This window comes from Hypanus sabinus, chromosome 6 (assembly GCF_030144855.1).
Source record: "Hypanus sabinus isolate sHypSab1 chromosome 6, sHypSab1.hap1, whole genome shotgun sequence".
In the NCBI taxonomy this organism is placed as follows: domain Eukaryota; kingdom Metazoa; phylum Chordata; class Chondrichthyes; order Myliobatiformes; family Dasyatidae; genus Hypanus; species Hypanus sabinus.
In genome coordinates, this window is record NC_082711.1 from 157138786 (window position 1) to 157152026 (window position 13241).

The 13241-nt window shown below is 41.2% G+C and overlaps 1 protein-coding gene across 1 annotated transcript in view; it reads right to left on the reverse strand.

The window, feature by feature from the left end:
• LOC132395103 (sialate:O-sulfotransferase 1-like) overlaps window positions 1-13241 on the reverse strand; it is a 127456-nt gene that overhangs the window by 65662 nt on the left and 48553 nt on the right. Inside the window, exon 3 of the mRNA XM_059971413.1 lies at window positions 5454-5559. The gene's annotated coding sequence lies outside the window, so the exon portion shown is untranslated. The remainder of the gene's footprint in view (window positions 1-5453; window positions 5560-13241) is intronic.

Here is a 13241-nt window from a genome sequence, read left to right on the forward strand (position 1 = left end):
CCATATGTGATTAAATGAGTACAATTTATAAAGGTTACTATAACTAAGTGATTAATAACGATACAGTATATATGAAGAGAAAATTAAAGAAAAGGCGCCAAACTTATCAAAGTCCAAACCACTTCGTGCACAGCCGTTGGAGCTCAATTTCTGAAGTCTTCTGGCCACCATTCGATCCCCTCCAAACTCCTCGACTCTCAGCTCAGGACCCTCCAAACTCCTCGGACTCTCCAAACAGCTCAGGACCCTCCGAGTGGTCAACCAAGCACATCTAGCTTCATCCCCCCCCCTCCTCGGAGAATCTCCCGGCCTCGGACCCCCCTTTGGGGTCCGATCCTCACCCAGCTTAGAGCATTGCGTCCTCTCTCTCGACCCCCTCGCACCGATCTGCCCAAAAGCCCATCAACAAAAGCTTACAGACTCAGAAGAAAGAACATTAATCCCCATTTGGTTTACAAAGGAATACCATTCTCGTTATCAGTAAATTAGCATTCCTGCTAGTTAACAAAAAGAAGAAACCCTCTTTACACTTAATAACTCAACTAACCATGTGTTACAACAGTGGTGTGCAGAAGAGCATCTCTGAATGCACAACATTTCAAACCTTGAAGTGGATGGGCTACAGCAGCAGAAGAGTAGCACGAACATGCAAAAATACACAAAGTGTCCACTTTATTATGTACCTACATAATAAAGTAGCCAAGAAGCATATATGGCAATATATGAATATTATCATCATTTGAGTTTTGATTCTATATATAAATCTCAAAAATTATAAATATGTACAGCATCACTCAACCTGTCTAGACCTGAATCTCAAGTTTCAGTGGACCAGGAACTACTGATTCATCCAATAGCTTCTCATAAACTTAATGATAGAATGATTGGAGATCCCAGGAGAAAGATCCAACTATAAAATACTTCAAGTTAAAATTTAGAGGAAACATTTTATGTTTAGCTGCTGTTACTTTTGGAAACTTTGTTTTGATATTTATGTTCGTTGTATCTATCATATTTCTTCAAAAAGGCACTTATCCAATTTTAATAGAAACTCCCTTCTATGTTATCTTTCACGTCCTTTTTAGAATCTTGTCGAGGTGTTTTTAGCAAGAAGCCCAACCACCAACCTGTGCACAGCAAGATCCCACACTGTTAATGACCAGATGTATTTTACAAAACGCAGCTTGAAGAATAAATATTATCCACGGGAATTGGGATCATTTTGCATTCACCCAATAAAGTATACAGAAACTTGGTTTCAAATTTTATGTTAAAGATAAAATCCCTCCCACCACAATCTCACATTAAGGATATCAGGTTTAGTTTTCTAGGCTCTGGAGCAGGGGTTCCCAACCTTGCTTATGCAATGGACCCCGACCATTAAACGAGGGGTCTGTGGACTCCAGGTCCAGAACAATATGGTCCAGGTGAAAAGAAACCCAAAATTTCAAGTATTTGCAAACTCTCCCATTGCCAAATATGTATTATTTTGTTTCAAAATCAAACTGCTTCAATTGCCTTTTGCTTGAGTAATGAATAATTGAATAATTTAATAGATCTATTATCCTATTTCTTATCCATCTTATCCCATAAGGGATCTTCATCATGCCAATAATACGGTGAAACATCTGTCTTGAAAAAAAAACTTGATGAAACGGAAGATATCTTCCCTTATCAGTTTTCAAAATGCCTTTGTTCCAAAACTAGTTAAGCAAAGAGAAAGATGAACTACCAGCTGAATTGTTAATATGTGCTGCATTGGCAGAAAGTAGAATGAATAAATTTATTCTGTCTGAATGGCGAGCCATTAGGAGAATACACTGGGGAGACAAATCTCTGCCAATACTTGCGCAATACATTAATAATGTATGAGTCCTGCTGTGATGGAGAGCCACTGAACACAAATGTTAAATCTGTTCCCTACTCCGCAGATGCTGCCTGATCTACTGCTTTCTTCCAGCATTTAATGCTTTCAGTGTAGATTTTCTGCCACCCAAAGCATTGTGTTTTCTTGTTGTTGCATTAGTTCATCAGTGTCTGAGGAATTATTTCAAGGTTTCAGTTGGTTTTCCCTGTGTGCTTGAAATATACGAAGGAAACCGATGAACTTAGTTGATTTTCTGAGCTCCAGAATTTTATTTCTGCGCAGAACCCTTCTTTAGAATGCTTCATTCTACTGGGCTTTTCCTTCCAGCCTCTTACCCTCTCTGGATTTGTCACCAGCTGCCAATGTGATATATATGTTCTCTGTTAATAAATTTTCTTTGAACTTTGATATTGACCATCTCAATTTTTCCTACGCTCTTGTTCACTCTACCCACTAACAAACAGCATGACTCCACTACAAAAAACAATCCTAACGTCACTGTCAGACTTGCTGATAAGGGCAGCACTCTGGTGGTTTAGGATATAAATCTCTAATTTGTGGAAGCTGAATATCACTGTTCAGACACCTCTTCCTATTGCCTGCTCAACCATGAACCCACTACGGAATATCAGGCCCCTGTCTCGCAGATGGACTCAGACCTTATTTCCTCAGGATATCTTCCCTCCATCGTCTTCAGCACCAATCTACCAACCTGCTGTGCCTGCTTCTATTAACTCTCCAAGATCTGCAAACAGAATAGTCTAATCATACATGAGGAAATCTGCAGATGCTGGAAATTCAAACAACAACACACACAAAATGCTGGTGGAACACAGCAGGCCAGGCAGCATCTATAAGGAGAAGCACTGTCAATGTTTTGGGCCAAGACCCTTTTCCAGGACGAAGGGTCTCGGTCCAAAACGTCGACAGCGCTTCTCCCTATAGATGCTGCCTGGCCTGCTGTGTTCCACCAGCATTTTGTGTGTGTTGTAGTCTAATCATACTTGCTTTCAAATGGCTCTTACATCACCAAACTTACAGTACTGTGCAAAAGTCTTAGGCACATATCTATATATATATAGAGCTCGGGTGCCTGAGACATTTGCACAGTGCTGTAGTAATTTTACGTATTGCACTATACTGCTGTTGCTGCAATAGTAGTTCATGACATATGTAATTATATACCTGATTCTGATATGGGTCTCTATTGTGGACTGAGAGTGGAAGGGGGGCAAGGAGAAGGGAAGCATGGTTGGAGGGGAAGGGAGAGGGGAGGGGAGGGAACAGGAAGTAGCAGAGGAATGTTCCTCTGTAATGATCAAAGAACCAATTGTTTGGAATCAAATGACCTTGCTTGGTGTCTCAGTGTTGGGTGTGTCTGCACCTGTGCCATCCCCCACCCCTGGCACTCCTTCTCTGCTACCTGCTCCACATTCCTCCCATGGCTCTCCACCCTCACCATTCCCAACATTCTTTGCTCCTGCCAGATTTGCAAACTCGCCCTCTGCTCCACATTGACAAATATAGTATTGTGCAAAAGTCTTAGGCATCCTGGGCCAAAGGCTTCAGTACTCAACTGTATTTGTTCGTACCTTTCTCCCAGTTGAGCACCTTCCCACTTCCATCTCTAAAAGATCTGGTAGCCTCTGGCATGTCAGCATTTTCCAGGTCTCAAACTCCAACCAGTTTATCTTCACCATGGGTATCTGGTTCCACTCTGTTTCCACCACATACCAAGGTGGTCTGAGAATACTTAATTTCTTCCTTGAACAGAGGATCAACCAATCCCGCTCCACCTTCTGTTTGAGCAACTTCTCCTTTAACCCCATTTGTTTACTCCTGTCATGTTTAGTTGGATGCTAATGTTTGTTTTGTAGAATATGTGGAATGATCCTTGTTTTAATTCTTCAATGATCCCCTCCTGCAATTCTCTCTATTGTATTGTTAACTGTATCAAGGCCACATCTAGAGTACTGTGTACAGATTTGGTCCCTTTGCTCCCCAAGAAAGGATAGAATAGCATAATAGAACATTATTTCCCTGCTTCAAAAAGTTCAGAGTAACTTGCATGTGTTTGAAATCATTTAAAAAAGTAGAAGTTATTTATACACCAAAATTCTGTAGTTAATTTAGAAACATAGAGTAAAAAAATACTAGATAGAGAGGGTAGTGGAGAAGGCTTTTGGTATGTTTGTCTTCACCAGTCTGGGCACTGTATATTGAAGTTGGGATAATATGCTCTAGACAGTGGTGAGACAACACACAGCATTGTGTACAGTGTCACTCATCTTGCTAGAGCAAAGATGCCATTCAGCTGGAAAGACAGCAGAAAAGATGTGAGGATGTTGCCAGGGCATGGATGACTGGGTCATAGGGAGAGGCTGGGAAGGGTAGGATATTATTCCTTGGAGCGCAGTACCCAAGATGCAATTTTGAAGTATTAGAAAAATCATGAGGTGTGTAGAGAAAGGTGAATGCAGAGTCTTTTTCTCCTTGGCTTGAAAATCAAAAATTAGAGATGAAAGAGATTTAATTGGAGCCCAATGGGCAATTTTCTCCACACAGGGGGCGGTACTTGTATGGAATGAGGTGCCAGGCAAAGTGATGAATGCAGGTACAATAACAAAATCTAAGAGATATTTAGACAGCTACATGGATAGGGAAATTTAGAGTAATATCGGTCAAAAGCTGGCTAACAGGAATAGCTGAGATGGACATCTTGACCAGCATGGGTAAATTGGAATAAAGGGCCTGTTTCTAGTCTGTATGACTCTTTGACTAATCTTTAAAAGGTCAGTGACTCCATTCGAATGAATGCATGTGATTGACTTCGACTTAATTGGCTCCTGTAAGGTAATAGTCCAGACATGAAATACACTTATCTCCCCCTAGCCCAGCAACTACTGAAGCACTCCTAGAGCCAATGGGGAATCCAGGAAGAAAATGCATTTCTGATCTATGCTATAGTGTCTAAGCTTGGAATTCCATATTGCAGATCTGGTCAGACCAGCCAGCAAGCCAGGCATGGGCATATTCTAGCCCAAAGCAATGGGTTATTTGCCTATCATTGCAACAGTGATCAAGCATTGCCAGTATACAAGTAACGTTTTCTACTCGAAAGAATTTGGCCTCCAGATAGCATTGACCTATAGGGTCATCATTCAATTAGAGATAAAAATCATTCATTCTACTTTCTGTTAATCTCCCTTTGAAGAGCCAGAAAGGGCTTCATATTAGGATTGGACAGTATTTGTAAAAATATTTCTATATTCTAGCTTTCTGAGAGTTCTCCTCTTCACCTCTAGTTTATCCAACATAATCTGTATACAGGAGCCAGTAATAACTACAGATGCAAGAGATACCAAGACAAATAGAGATTACTGAAAATACTTAATAATTAGGCTACAATTGTTGAGCAGGAACGTGTTTCAGGTCAATAAGCCATGTTTTCTACAAAAAATCATGGGATTGAAAAATGCTGTTTGGAAATGCAGGCAATCAGCCTTTCAAACAGAGACAAGTCCGAGCATTACACATGCTCTGCAAGTCCAGACCTGCTGGTAGACTTGGTTTAGAGGTCACAAACCTGTCACTAAACTCCCGATGGGCTTGAAAGTCCACCATCAATTGCATCTGGTCCCAGGATTGTTGAGGGATGTAAAGTCCCAATGATCTGACTGAGAATTTTTGGCCTGCAGATTAGGAAACAAAGGAAAAAGTAAAATGTAATCATTCAGGAAAAAAAAGTTTAATGTTTCTTGATGACTTGGCGGCAGTTTTATTTAAAATGAGGATGAGGGAGAATTTCTTCTCTCCGAGGATAGTGAACCTCTGGAATTCTCTGCCCAGAGTTGTGAAGGTGAGTCACTGAATAGACAGAGAAATAGTAACTTGTGCTTTATCAAATCAAGGATTATGGGTCATGGGCAGGAAGGTGGAGCTGAGGCAATGATTTGATTAGTTAGTGGCTTTCCCTTGTTCCCGTTTCTTATCTTTTTATTGTATTATTTCTTTTTTATTGTTTGTCAGAGATACTGGAAACATTGATAACTTCAATGACAGCTTTGACAGAAAACAAAGCCCCACCTTAGCTAAATCCTCTGTCCGTACCCACCAAAATGTTCCAGGGGTCAAATCTCTTCACTACGTCACCAAAGGTCTCGTTACTGTCTGCCTCCAGTACATAAAGGGCAGGACACTGAGACTGACCTCCACATCTGGGCCAAACAAGTGCACGGTCAGCAGATAGCAATTCCTAAAAGTATGTCCAGACCAGCCCAGCCAATATCCAATAATACTCCTGATGTGAACCTTGCCTCAGTTATTATGAAAATTTGGAAACAGCACACAAGAGAGCAACAGACTTTCTTTTATAATGCTATCCAAACTCCCTGGCACAGCTTCCCTCCCAGTTTTCCTGGTCTTTCCTGATGTCTGTTCACCATAATTTCTCTTGAGCAGCTCTCCCCTGCAACTGCTCCAAGAACTTGATGTCCTTTGAGAAGTGGTCGCCATTGCCAAGCTGAAGCTCCAGGAGGAAAATCCAGAGTATGAACTATTTTCCTTTTATATTCTATGCCTCCATTTATGAAGCCAACTATTTTGGATGCTTATTTAAAACATAATATCTTTATTGACCTGTCCTGAGGTATTTGTGGTTTGAGTATATAATCCTCTACATCTCTCTCCTCCTTTAAAATATAGTCGGTTTTGCACTTAGACATTTGAATTGTACACCATGATCACAAGAAGGAATTAGATACAGGATCAATAATAAGAAATGTCCACAGCTGTCACTTAAGTTGAACTGAATTTCTGCTGTCAGAGAGATTGCTCTCAAACTCCCATTCAATGATGGCTATGTTGCTAAATGCAAGGCTGGCAGCTCTCCTGATAGTGCTGTGAACCTTGGCCTGATTTCCCCACTTCTAAGGGGATTAGTTCCATCCATTTAATATATGGGTGGATGCTGGAGCTCCCTCTGCATCTAAGAAGACAGCTTTGAAACTGTGCAACTCTGAAGGTGTGCACGACAAGGTAACTACATCATCACCAACAGATGCCAGAGGAATGCCCAAAAGTACTGTACATGCAAGGGTAGAATGTAAGGGCTTGGGGTGGGAGCAGTGGTTACAAATGATCCCTCTGGAACCTTATCTAAACAAGATCAAAGCAAAGCACCAGTTCCCAGGTTTCAGCTTTCTCCTCCTGGAGTACCTCCTATTAGCCCCCAGACACGTCTGTCCTCGTATTGTTCATTATCTTCCTTTCCTTATATATGAGTTGTATATTCTCCAGTGATATTGTCAGTTTGTTTTGCATTGTTGTTAAATTTTTGTTCTATAACCATATTAAATTTCCCTTTTTAAATAATTAACTTTCTTTTTGAGATCCTTGTATAGTTTTGAACATGCCCAGTATATCATGCATGGCAATAAGACTTCATGTCATTCTCAGCTGTGAATTTATATAATCAATCACAAATATAGGCCATAGCACAGAGTGTGGAATAACTAAATATTTCTAAAATAGTAGAGGCATTTCAAACCACTTTACATGTGACAGCTTTTTGTTCGAGCTCAGAATCCATTTATAAGTTTTTTCCTGCTCTGTCCCTAGAAACATGCAACCTTGTCTCCTTTCAGCTACTTATCCAGGTCTCATGCGAACACTACTAATAAATGTGCTCCCACCATTCATTCAGGGAATGAATCATTGGAACATCTGGAGCTATGCCGCACCAAAATGGGCCTTCAGCCCATCTCATTCATCCCAACCAGTTGCCTAACTTTGCTAGTCTTATTTGCCTATATTTTGTCCATAATCCTGTTAAGCCTGTCTAAATGCTATTTAACTATTGTAAATGTACTGCCTCTACCACTTCCACATATCATATCATCTTCTGGTCAAGATGGCGCTGAGCTGTGATGTCCATCGTTGTTTTTTTTTTAGGTTTGTTGTAATGGTTTTGGGGACACAATGGGTAGTTAGGGGTCAGGTTAGGGTTTAGGGATAGAAATTTGATGGAGACTTCGAAGTCAGGGGTGTTAAATGAAGAGTCAGGGCAGGTGCTGGTACTTGAAGTCCAAGTCGAAGGACTCCACAGTCAAAGGTCAGTGATCTTGGAGGTTGAGTCAGCAGGTGCTGAGGAAACCAGCGATCCCCAAGTTGAAAATTCCTGGGTTGGAAGTCACGAGGGCTGGTGACTCTCCAGGGTACCAGAGTAGGAGGATGTGCAATTCTGGAAGTCAAGACCCGAAGGTCAAACGTGTGATCAGAGAATCCGAGGCTCAATACTCAGAGGCTGGAAAAGTCCGGAAGGCAAAGCAGAAGTCTTTAAGTCCATAAGTAAAAGCCTGAAGGTCAGAGCCCTGATTTCCACAAGTCTAAGAGTTTGAGATCAAGGACATTCCAGGGTAGCTTGTCCTGGGGTTGGAAGCCTGTCTGTGTCTGTGAGTGGGTGGGCAGGAGGGAAGGTGGGATAGGGGATTGTTTTGCTGCTGTTGTCTTGTTTTGTGATTGTTGTTGTTGTTGCTGTGTTGTTCTGCTGATCATTGTGAACATGCCAAGTTGGCACCAGAAAGTGTGGCAACACTTGCGGGCTATCCCCAGCACATCCATGGGTGTGTTGGTTGCTAATGCAAATGATGCACTTCACTGAATGTTTTAATATATATAGTATAAATAAATCTGTATCTGAATCCTGTACCCTCCATCCATGTGAAAAAAGTTGCCCCTCCCAATCTCTTTAAACTTTCCCTCATTACATAAAAGCTACTCTCTAGTTTTAGGACCCCTGCCCAGGGAAAAAAGATATTGACCATTCAGCTGATCTCTGCCCCTCACAGCGTTACATTTATTTACTTTGAGATATAGCACTGTAACAGGTCCTTCTGGCCCAACGAGACCGTGCTGCCGAGTTCCACTCACGTGAACAATTAACCTGCTAACCGGTATATTTTTGGAACGCGGGAGTCACAGGGAGGAAGTACAAACTCCTGACACACAGCGGCAGATTTGAACCTGGGCCGCTTGCGCTGTAATAGTATTACGCTAACCTGTACCTGTCTGCAATGATCACCCCTCAGCCTTCTGTGCTCCAGGAGGACAAGCCCTGGCCTATCCCATAACTCCAAATTCCAATATCCTTGTGCATTTTTCCTGTATCCTATCCAGCTTAATGATATTCTTCCCATAGCTTGGTGACCAGAACTGCACATAATACTCCAAGTGTGGTTTCATCTGCACCTTATACAGTCATAATAAAACATCTTAACCCTTGTACTAAATACCCTGAAGTCAAGAGAAATTCATCATGTTCACAAGTACACTGAGGTACAGGTACAATGAAAATCTTGTTTACAGCAGCATTACTGGCACATGGGCATACACTACACACAGAATATAAATTACATATAAATTCTACAAGTCTGTGAGGCCAGAGAAACCCTATGAAAGAAACAAGACTTTAGAGTAAAAGAAGAGACACACAGACAAATCCATGTTAGTTCACAAGGAGGTACATTGTGATTCATGCTGAGTTAGTGTTTGCGTTGTGCAGGTTGTTTCAAGAACTTGATGCTTGTGCTGTTCATGAACCCGATGGTGAAGATCTTGAGGCTTCTCTCCCTCTTGCCTAACTGCAACAGCGAGAAGAGGGCCTGGCCCAGATGGTGAGGTTCCTTGATGGTAGATGCCACCATGGTGAGGCAGCACCTCCTTGTAGATGCCTGTGGTGGGGGCTGTGCCCGTGATGGACCAGGCTGTACCAGACACCTTCATCACCACTCTGTCCATCTGCTTTACCACTTTCAGTGTGGTACACTTCAGTCACCGTTCTACAACAAAACTCTCCATTAACCATTAACAGAGTTAAATTCTGTTTGCCATCCATTGGTTCATTTTTCAGTTGTTTGATACTCTGTTGCAATCTTAAATATCTTTCTGCACCATCCATTATACCAGTAATTTTGGTGTCACCTGCAGTTAACAAACAATTCCTTTCCACTGATAGTTCCCTGTCCCAATTTTTCCTTCAAAAATTGAATATTAATTTCAATTGCAGATGGCCATGCCAATTACATTCTCACCTAACTTGTTAATATAAATGACAAACAGTGAACCTATCTCTCTGATATACGGCTGATCACAGGCCCTAATCTGACAAGCAACACCCCCCCCCCCCACTAACACCCTTTGAACCCTACCACCAAGCTGGTTATCCGCACCCCTCCCCCCATGGTTCACTCGGGATCCAATGTGAGCTAACCTTCGGGTTCATCCTGGTATGTGGGGCCTCAAAAAGCCTTGTGAAAGTCCACATAGACGTCTATCATCCTGTCCCCATTAATCTTCTTGGTCAGCTCTTCAAAACAATTCAGATCAAACTTTTGAGACAATTTCTCAATCTCAAAGCCATGTTGGCTATCCTTAATCAGTCCTTACCTTCACATAGGTAAATTCTGTCTTCTTAGGGGGGAGGGGTTAAGGGGAGGGGGTATGGGTTATATACATTGTTTTTTCATACTTTGTAATCATTTAAAAATGCAATAAAAAATTATTAAAAAAAAAAAAAAAAACTTGCTGCAGTAACTTTTCCCACCAGTGATGTCAGGCTCATTGGCCTGCAGTTTATCAGTTTACCAGTTTATCTTGACAATACAAATATCTCTGCCAGTATGCCAACAATTGCTTCCCTGGCTTACCATAATGTCCTAGAATACGAAAGATTCTGCAGAACACACACAAAGTGCTGGAGGAACTCAGCAGGGCAGGCTTAATGAAGGAACTTGGCCAAAAACGTTAACTGTTTCTATCCTAGGATACACTTGGTTAGGCCACAAGAATTTATCTGTTATTTTGGTTTGACAATTCTCTTCCCTTAGCATCCAAGACTACAGTAAATACAAATGAGAAAAATACATTTAAGAAATCAACAATCACACATAGATTACCAATTACATTCTTATAGGCCCTGCATAAGTTTTTTTATTTTTGAGATCCACCCATGTACCCTCACTGGATACTTTTCCTGCCCCACGCATGGACATGATGTTTCCCTTAATTTCCCACTCTCCCCCATCTTACCTCCACTTCCATCCTGCCTTTAGCATCTGTACTCCCATTTATTCTCTCAACCACGTTTCTGTAATAGCTTCAACACAACCCATGTATCAATTCATGCCCCAAGTCCTTGCATGAAAGTAAATACACATTAGGCTTTCAGACTTCCTCCCTACCCACTCTGCTCCTGCCTACTTTATGTTCACTTTAACTTCTGTATTTGCCTCAACTTTCTTATCTGCTACACGAATGCTTTGGGTCTTAATTGCATTAATTTCCAGTCAGTTTGACACACCAATGCTTCTATATGGAGGGTGACATAGATCTCCAGAGATCGGGCGAACTATGCCATGGGGTACAGTAGGTATAGTGGATAAGTTACTTCACATGTCCAGATCACAGACCACTGATCTGAAGACATGAGTTCAATCTCATGGTGACATCTGGCCTATTTCAATTTAACCATTAAATAAATAAATTTGTAGTGGTGACCATGAAATTGCTGGATTGCCATGAAAACTCATTTGGTTCACTATTGCCCTTCAGGGTAAGGAATCTACTCTTTAGCCGGACTGCAAGAAATTAAACCACAGTTAAGTGGCTGACTACTTTTTTTTGAAATAGTCGAACAAGCTACTCAGTTCAAAGGGAACAGAATGGGAAAAGAAACAATAAAAATTTTAATGAGCAGCGGCTACATTCTCTGAACAAAATCTCTCAGGTGCTCCTCATTTATTTGAATGAATTCAAGAGAAATGTGCATTGCCCACTGCTCTATTCACTGCATAACCATGGCTTTGTGGCTAGGCACAGCTCAAATGCCATCTATAAACTTGCCAATGATACAACTATTGCTTGTGTCACAGAAGTGAGATAGATCAGCTGGTTGAGTAGTGTCACAGCAACAACCTTGCACGCAACTTCAATAAAACTAACAAGTTGATTGTGGACTTCAGGAAGGGCAAGTCGAGGGAACACACACCAGGCCTCATCGAGGGATCAGCAGTGGAAAGGGTGAGCAGCTTCAAGCTCCTGGGTGTCAACACGTCTCAAGATCTAATCTAGGCCTAACCAAATATGAAGAAGAAATGCCAGTGGCTATATTTTAATAGGAGTGTGAAGAAGTTTTGTATATCATCTAAGACTCTAGCAAATTTCTACAGAGTTCATTCTAACTGTCTGGTATGGAGGGGCCAATACAGGAAAAGGAAAAGCTGCAGGAAGTTAAAAACCAGCCATGGGCATTAGCCTCCCCAGCATCGTAGACATCTTGAAAAGGCGATGTCTCAAAAAAGTACAATCCATCATTAAGGGCCCATATCACCCAGGACGGCTACCATCGAGGAGATACAGGAGCCTGAAGACAAACACTCAATGTTTTAGGAACAGCTTCTTCTCCTCTGCCATTAGATTTCTGAACAGCAATGAATCCATGTACACTACCTATTTTTTTCTCTCTTTTTGCACTACTTATCTAATTATTTTATATATTTTATTGGAATTTAGTGTTTCTTTTAAATTATGTATTGTACTGCAGCCACAAAACAATAAACTTCACGACATAGGCCAATGATATTAAACCTGATTCTGAGATGTTGTGTTGAGTCTCCTAGTCAGATCTGTATTGTTGAGTGTACATTCCAATAATGATGTTGCTTTGCCACTCAAGTTAGTTCCTCTTCATTTTGTTCCAAAAAAACTCCACATCCAAGTTCAAATCAACTACAAAATTCTTGAGAAACTCAGCAATTCAGGCAGCATATATGAAGGAAACTAAACACAGGACATTTCAGGATAAGTCTGAAACACTCACTATCCATAGATGCTGCCTGATTTGCCGAGCTCCCCCAGCATTTTTATAGCTGCTCAAGATTCCGAGCATCAGTAAAATCTGACGTCACCAACTTAACTTGCTGTATCACTCAACTAACTTCTGATAGCAGCTGATTTAATAGAAATAACAGCTTGAAATTCACTGAACTGTTTACAGGAGGAAGCATGCACATCTCATGGCCTGGAATGTTAAGGTCTAGAAACTATTGCGGACAACGTGAAGGAAAGGTGATATGGTGTGTACAAGTTGGGGAGGAGTGTTGGAAATTTTAGGTGCTGTGGATTCCATGCACCTGTTGTCTTCATCTTCGTTGACACAAAATGAATGGGCATATTAGCATAGGAGTTCAATTCCATTTATTATGCACAATAATAAAATTATGCCTTTTCATTTCGCACATTTGATATGACCATACTTCCCTGCCCTACACCACCACCGCATTCCTTAGTAAAATGGGGCAGGAATTGTAAGGGAAGA